Raw genomic sequence first — 8,909 nt, forward strand, 5'->3', positions numbered from 1 at the left:
ATGACAAAATTTTATGCCCAAAAAAATGATTTTAAAAAGACTGAAATAAAAATAAAACACATGACATGAGCTTTCTATACTGCAGTATAGTCATAATGATACGTTTTAAAAACAGCCTCTCAACATAGCCGTAAAAACAAAGAAAAAAAAGGCAAATTCTAGCTATAAAATGTCCTCTTCCGCCCTTGCATTCTAGCTGTGTGTGGTGTGGTGGTTAGCTTGTCTCCCTCTCTTCATTCCTGGCCCTCTTCCATTGTTAGTCACCTTGTTTATTGGCTGGAGCAGCCGTGGCGTACTGGACATCATCTGAAACTACAAACGACAGGATGCAATAAGCTGGAGAATAGCAGCAATCTGAGGAAAGTTCTCCATTCACCAGAGCTCCCTAACTCTCTGTCTTCTTATCCTGGGCAGAAAATAAAAAAATCAATACGGGCTCACAGGGCTTGATAAAAGTGCTGGACAGGGAGAGAGGCAACCCTGGATATAGTAAATTAAAGTGATCAAAATTTTCCAGTCGAGTCAGCCCGCAGCCTACATAAACTAACAACCCTGTCTCCACAACTGTCCGTCATCCCCCTCCACCATCTTCATCCTCTGCTTCAGCATTATTTCAATTTTTCAGTTTCTCTGGTTTGCTCTGCTTTTCTTTTCTCTTAATTTAGTTTTCAGCTGTAGACCTTTTTTTTTTTTCAGAAATTCCACATGTGAATCAATGAAACATAATTTTTTATTCTTGTTTTCTAATAAATATGTAAAAAAAAAAAAAAAAAAGCAAATGGGGAAGAGAGAAATGAGTTTGAATTAAACTAGGACCTTTCTGCTTAGGCTTGTGAGCTATTCTCGAACAAAACACCGACTCAACAATCAGAAGCAAAATACTGTTCTCGCAATTTTCTGTATATATTTTCTATTGCCATGATGTCTTTGCAAAAGTACTAAGCTCAAGCAAAACTCTCCTTAAACAATTTTTTTTCCCATCAGCTGAAGGCATCTGCTAACGTGTGCTAATGCTATCCTAGATTCCCATACACAAGACTTAAACAAAGCTACTCTGGGAGTCGCTTTTCCTTTTGGGTTTGAGTTGAAATATTTTTTTTTCCCAACATTAATCCTGCATGCTGAAAAAGCAAACCCATAAGCATATCCAGTGCCGAAATGTGATGCCAGAGGCACCTGATCAAGACAAATCCTGCAGACCAGGACTCTAAACTTTCATTTGTGTAGCAGTGAATCTGTGTATTTACATTCGCACAAATACATCCTAATGATATACAGGTTTCCACACAAACAAAAAGTTACGACACATTTTATTTTCCACTTTGTATAAATTCAGTATATTTTTCTTTGGTCTGCAACAACACGGATATGAAGTTCGTGAACAGCTAAATCTTATTTTTTAGGACTAGACTCTAACTTACTTTACTGGGTGATTAAGCATATATTTATTTGTTTAAATGGTTGAAAATGGGGCTGATGATAGCAGTGACCCTTCAGTAAACTGTAAAGTCACAGCCAGCTTAAAATTCAAAAAGAAAAAAAAAATAATATCACTATGCAGAGTTTATGGTAAACCTACGATTTTTTATGTATAAGGGTAAAAATATTTATACTAATACTTCTTCATTTATTTTTAAGTAAACATTAATAACCTCATCTTTAATCAGGCTGCATGTAAAGAAGGGAAACTATATCCTTACAGTCGTCATAATGAGTCAACAAACTCTCACAGTATTACTAATGATTGGTCCGTGTAAATCCTCATGCTGGTGATGCTGAGAAAGTCTTAAATATATAGTTTGATGATACACAGTGTGTAACTTGTGAATTTTACATTGTTTTTACATGATATCACTTTAACTGCTGTGTACTACCACACATACACTAATTCAATTACAGTAATTCCGGCAGCAGCTGACTCACTCTGCTAACATACACCCACTGCCAGCCCACACAGGGCCTCCTTGGCACCTTGTCCACCTAACAGTAAGACGGGATTAATGGGGATTGGCCCATGCAGTCCAGTCTCATGGTGTGTGAGCTTTAACACGGAGCTAATCTGATATTCAAGCTCAACAGTGATAACTGCAGTTTGATGGCTGTGGATGTGGGAAAATATTGAATCAGACTTATCACGTCAGAGGAACTTGTCTGTGTCTGAGGGTTCATCACTTTGATAAGAAATGATCATTGAATAGATATTAAAACATGAAAAAGATTCAGGCAAAGGTGTGACCTTGACTTATGCGCGTGTCCTACAGTATGTGCCAAAGTGACACTGGACGTGTGTGTCAGGGATCAGCTTAAATGAGAGACCAGCCACTTGCTGTGGCCTAATATCCTGTTAACCTGGGTTAGACATCAGACAGCCGTGACACACTTAAATCCAGCCGTAGCCCAGAGCAACATGCACATGTCCTGTTAGCTCACCGACTGACTTTCCAGGAACCTTAGAACTACCACAGCCTCCAGCCAAAAATCTGTAGAGCCCTTCAGTCTCCTCTTCATATGCTCTGTAAGGTACAACTAAATGCTGATCTTCAAACAGAATAAGACAAAATGTCGTGTTGATAAACTCAACTTGACATCATATAGTTAGTTAGTTGTAAATACATACCTGATACATGAATCATAATTCGTGCATTTTTAACTAAGAAAATACATAGTAAGGAAAGACACGTGTCATCAGATTACAAGTCAAACCAGTCAAGTCAGATGCACTAGTTCGAAGGAGGATTAGCGCTGAATCCTGTTTAACTATGTCTTATTAATCTTGTGTTAGCCATGCACATCCTGATGGTCAAACTCTGCCCTTCTGCTTCTATATTTAACTATTTTAATCTCTTTATAAAGCAAAAGGATTCCAATTACAAATGCCACAGGACTCAATCCAATTGAAAAGCGGTTGGCAGTCCTGTGTTCAACACTTAAAACCTTAAGGAAAGATTATAAAAGGGCCCCTGCGTGTAAATTCAAGAAGCAATGACTTAAATGCATCAGTTTGAAACTATTTGCTTAAGTGTTTCTGTAAGAACAGGACATCGTTTGATTAATTGCACTTCCTTACTGTATGCTCCAGAGTAATTCAAGGAAGCATCACTTAAATTGTTTAAAGCTACTGCATGCAGGATATCTGTAAGCATGCAGGAGTATTAAGATTAGGATTACTAGTTTTAGTGCTGGGAAAACAAATAGTCTGCATGGTATTTCCACCTGTTCTTATTCCTATTTAAATTCTGCCATTCTGCTGAAGCTGCTGGTGTGTCAGTGCTGTACACACCAAAGTGTCTTTAGGTGCTGTGATTCACTAGCATGGCGACACTAAACATCCAGTGCAAACTCTGCTAAAAGAGAAACAAAGATCTCCCTAAAGAGTGCCAAAGGCCACACAAGGAGGCCGGATGAGTGGAAGTAGAATAAATTAGTTTGTGTCTCATGTTCTGTGGGAAATGTGAGTTTTTTTCTGTCTCTCTTAGCGCTGCTTTGTTTTAAATCAGTGTTTCTTTCTTATTGTTAACTTCTTTCCTAATCATTGGCTGTTGTGTTAGCTTTATGCAACAAAATTCCTTTGTAGAGTTCAGGAAAAGATCACAGTTTGGGAATGGACAGAGCCAGGGTATGGGTAAGCAAACCCATAGCCATCACAAACGAAAGTTTGTTCATCACTGCACCCCACAACAACACTCGTGAACTCTAACGGGAACTTCACACATACTAATAGATTGTGAGTTACACATACTAACCGCTGTTTTTCTAGCAGAAGTTTTTGAGGAACTTTGCAGACTTCGTTCCCACACAGACACGTTTTAACAGCTCAGGCTCCCAATGAAATTGCAATTATCTTTGGAGTCTTTTCCAACAACGATAACTTTTTTTTTAACGCAAGTATTTGGCCTTAACCAATTAGCTGTATACCTACTTCTCTGTCTGCTAGTCATTTTTTGTGATTTTTTTTTAAAAGAGGAGAAAGCAAACAAATATATATATTTTTGAATCATCAAGCAATACCAAACTCTTTGAGATATGCATGTTAGCAAATCCAAACAATGTAAACATAGCATACAGAAACATGATTTGTCAATATATAATATATCTCAGACTACTGATAAACCAGAAATCTTCTGGTAGCATATTCATATTCATATTTTTGCTTATGTTTTCACTTGAAATACAACACATCCTTCACACTTGATCTTCTGTGTATGAACAGTTTGGATCAGGTGCTTCAGAAGCTCAGCCTTACCGAGAATGATCGATGAAAATGTTTCCACGTGAACCCACGCACACGTCCATCCCTCCTCTATGCAATGCATGCACACACGCACACCTCCACACACACAAAGCTTGATTTTGAAGGGTCCTTAATCACAACCGAGAAACTGACTGATCAATGACAGATACGAGGGGCTACTGTGCAAATGCTAACAGGAGCTCATTTGCTTTTAAAAATGTATTTATTCTGGTCTATTTTTATCACAGATTATATTTCTTTCGTGTGCTAACGGGCTCCGAGCCCCGCCAAGGTATTAATTAAAATCTAAATACTAAATACTAAATATTGATTGATACGTTATCAGGGCATAGCAGTTGGTCCGCAGGCTATTGATCCAGCCTGTGATTTATTATCATATTTAAGAAAAATCATTTTGCGTGATTACACGAGGTAATGGATTTTTAGCAAGGATGTAATTCTCCCCCCCTTTTATTTTCGTATCGCGTTTGTTATGTGGAAGGTGGCGCAGACTTCTCAGTTGCATTCGGAGATCGCTGATATCCTAGGTACTGCACCCCCATCCCCCTCTCCCGAGCTTCCCTTTCAGCCCAGCCTGGCCTGCGAGAGACTAAAGCTTGTGTAAGAGAACGATCCCCCCGCTCTTGTCATTGGGAATAATGGGTATTGGGATTACCTCTTTAATCACAACAAAGATTAACAGATGGTATGAGAACAGTTATTAGCAAACATCTTGCACTCATCAAATCAATAAGATGATTTGTAATCAGGCTGTCGGTGCGAGTGAAAAGGGAGCCGGGGCCGTTCCCAGTGAAAGTTCCTGGCAATCAGAGGCTACTGTGTAGCAATTACCTCTCCACAAAATAGGTGCTCTTCCTCCTCTGGCTGGCAGTCCTCCAAAACACACGCCAGACTGATAGCAACATAGGGCATTAACACGGCAAAACACAAAACACTGCATGGGTAACCTTGTATTTGATCAGGTGTTAGGTTGCTGCGCGATTTCATTTCACTTTGTGCCTTTTAATTTGGTGGATCTCGCCTTGTACTTGAAGAGGGAGAAAAAAAATCTAAATGTTTACACATGCTGTCTGTCACTACAAAAGACCGTATAGCTCATTAGCGGGTTGCCATAAATAAGTCAGCGTTGGGGACAAATAAGTGAATACTATAGAAACTATACAGAGAAGGGTTCCCTGTGCAAATATTTCTCCCTGGAGACAGAAAGAGAAAGACTGAGGGTTTGTTGACATAACGGTGCATCCAGAATGGTAAACTGAGGAATCTTCCCCACAAGATGCAACTCCTTTACAGCAGTAATGTTCTAACAGCACTTTGCTTTTTTTTTATGTCTCTGGGACGTGCGGGTGTTGAAGTCTGATATCACTGAGACAAACGCTGCGTCATATTTACTTCCAATTTATTCTACTTCTTAAGTTGAAAACAGTCTGTGAAACACATTCGTGCACAAATGCGCATCTATTTAGATACCAGTACTTAAAAGGAAAAAGTCAGGAATTGTTGGTTTTTTTTGCAAAAAGTGGCAACACGGGATCTCTTCAGCTTTACTTGGATGGATATCGTTTTGATTCTAAATGCTGCTTTTAATGCTTGCAGGCTGTTTGCAAGCAATGTCACCTTGTATGCATTTTTGTAGTGGGAACAGCTGAAACAAACTGATGCAACACTGTGGACTGAATGAAGGCAGTCACTTTGGGAGTAAAATACAGAAACACACTTGTGAGAATGTCGAAAATCAGAGGCACAGTGTAAAAATGAGTGCGTTTAAGTTTTATCTCTCTCCACAAATTTGTAAAGATATTGACACACACACACACAAACTTCTAATCGCAAACTACTCATAATGACACAAAATCTCTCAGCGTCCCACACCGACACACACACACTCACAGACACATACCTCTGCACTGTAAGATAGCACAGATATGTGACAGGATTAAGCAAGGCAAATGGTGCCAAAACAATGGCAGTATGAAGTAACTGATGCTGTTTAAAAATTTAGATGCCTGTATTGAACAGACAATGTGGCACACACATCACTGGACCACAGATCCCTGCAGCCCAATGGTCTGGTTTCTGGCTGCTCACATGCATATGGATAATCTCTTTCTAAACAACCCCACAGTCGCATCACGACTGCTACACCGCTGCGCAGACACACTCGGTAGAAAAGCTCACGCTGCACTTGTAAACCTGAAATGGCTTTCAAGTTCAGTGAAAATCATTTTGCCACTATGATATGCGATAAAGCACAGGGAAGCATATTTGTATACTTAAATAGAAACTTACAATTGCACAGTAACTGCAGACAGACACACAGCCCCTCCCCTCGCCCACAGTCACTTGTCGAGTGGCTAATATCTTTCCAAGGTCAAACCTGACAAGGAATTCCAATGAGATTAAGTGTCATCAGTGCGGCTTTAGCCCTTTTCTGCTCATCGTTCTTGGAAATGGCATTAGAGCCACAGATGACCAAGGCCTTGGAGCAGTAAAACCTCTTCCCTTCCTGAGTGGTGGGCCTGGTTGATACAGGAGATATTTGACACAAGGCCTCCAATTCAAACATCAAAGTGCAATAATGTTCTCACGTGTATCTTTATCGAGGAAGCTTACACCAATATAAACCAATCTACGAGCACTGCAGTTTTATCACACGTCGACAGTGTTATTATTTCTGCATGCTGCAGAATTTTATTCAACTTTTTCTCATGTTAATTCTTAATTTTGAATTTTCAAAAGATCCATAGGTTACAGACTCTGAGTCTGTGACTCCTTTTTATTTCAGACCTTGTAAGAGCTGCAGTGGCAAGCCAGCGTCAGTGTTTTTGGCATTCATTTAGGTGTTTTGGGGGCTATAAAGCAATAACAGAAATGTTGCTGCACTCTATATGCAGCAAATGTGCTTTCACACTTAATTTGTTCTGATGACTTGCATGCATATCTCCACACTTTTTCATTCACATGAGGAAGTGGCTCAGTCCAGGAGATAATCCCAGCGTGTTTGTTTGTACACACTTCGAGCAAAGCGACAGCTTATGCCAGTGTGTCAAACAGCATTTTCACATCAAATTTGACACATAGTCCTTTGGCGGCAGCAATGAGCATTTTGTCATCTCCTCTCAAGTGCCAACTCGACGTCCAATTGCGGCCCAGCTACTAATTTAATTACAGTAGCAGAAGAAATGGGCTGATTCAATTCATTTCAATTAAACCTGATGGGACCAGTCAAATCAAATTTTACTCATCTCAGGTACAAGCTGCCTGTCACATTTTATCTCAGCTTGGCTCAAATGAAGCACGATGAGCAGGTCCTGATGATAACTGGAAATATATGGTTGGGTTCTATCAAGCAGACTCATGTGCCGCCTGATCTCTGATTGTGCGATCAGTGTGAGAGCACAACACTCAATTTTCAGAGCAGGATCACAGACAGTTACCACTTAGTTAGAGTCCCAGCTACAACAGCCATTACTTATGCATGATGTCCACAATTATGTATCAAATCGTGTGCAAGTATGTGTGCGTTTAGATATCCAACTAAAAGATGTGTAGCACATAGCAAAAACTATGCAGTGTCTGCTAAAGCTGCACATGAAGTGACTTTCTCTGAACCCCCCCTCAACAAAACTTAATTAAAAAAGAACATACAAACAGTTCTGCATGCCGCAATAAACTTTAGAACACAACTTGTGCTCCTATTTTTTTCATTTTAAAATAATTAAATTTTAAATGCAAATTTAGAAGTATTAAGACATACAGTAGTATAAGGATAAAGGCTGGTGGGGGATAACAATGTGTTTACTTTATACATTTACAAGTATATATGCAGAAATTAGCTCTAGGACACAAGATTATTAAAACCTCTATAGTGACCATGCTCCAATAATTACAATCATCATAATGATTCTGTATATGTGTAGTATTATTATACTTCAAATACGCTAAATTCTACTATTAATAATGCATTTGCCAAAACGTAATAATTGTATTTATTAGCTCTAAGACTGGGAAAAAAATCATTGCTAAATTGTAAATTATTCGTGGACTAATTACAAGGAATAAAGTACAAGTTTAGCAACAGACAGAATGTAAGTATAGATTGCTTCAAAAGCGTACGCAGACAATGAAACAACATAAATATTGTTTGGGTTTGCCTTCAGAGACGCTGTAATTGGGCTCATTCAGTGGCAGAAAAAGTTCCATCTCATCTCTGATTGGTGCAGATGAAGCCCTGGGATTATGCCATAGGCTGCTATAGGCTGCTACAGTAGCCTGCGGTGTGTGTAAATGCGTCTTGGCACCAGTTGCGGCGGCGCAAAGACGTCTGATTGGACACCGACGCAACGCACGCATATTTTTTTTTTTCATACTGCGCCACTTTAGCGGTCTAATCACATGCTTTACAACCTGAGCCACACATATAAAAATTCAATTTCTTAGATCCTTCTATTTAAAGGTATGTAACGGATAACTGTAAAGCTATTATTATACAGTGATGCACAGCGGCCAAAGCGAAGCAGTAAATTCAAACTCTGGGAGTCTTTTTTTTTTTTTTTTTTTTTTTACCTCTCTGGTGTCTTCTTCACGCTCCGGCCTCCCTCCACGATATCCGCAGTGAAAGGCAGACAGGCTCACAGCGGACTGCGGGGTGTAAGAA

At 39.4% G+C, this 8,909-nt stretch overlaps 1 long non-coding RNA gene across 1 annotated transcript in view; it reads right to left on the reverse strand.

The window, feature by feature from the left end:
* The window catches only part of LOC105941274 (uncharacterized), a 64,353-nt gene extending 55,445 nt beyond the window's left edge, over positions 1 to 8,908 (reverse strand). Inside the window, exon 1 of the long non-coding RNA XR_013100784.1 lies at positions 8,819 to 8,908. This is a non-coding gene — a long non-coding RNA (uncharacterized LOC105941274). The remainder of the gene's footprint in view (positions 1 to 8,818) is intronic.
* Between the last annotated feature and the right edge of the window lies 1 nt (position 8,909).

Source organism: Maylandia zebra, linkage group LG11 (assembly GCF_041146795.1).
Source record: "Maylandia zebra isolate NMK-2024a linkage group LG11, Mzebra_GT3a, whole genome shotgun sequence".
Taxonomy (NCBI): domain Eukaryota; kingdom Metazoa; phylum Chordata; class Actinopteri; order Cichliformes; family Cichlidae; genus Maylandia; species Maylandia zebra.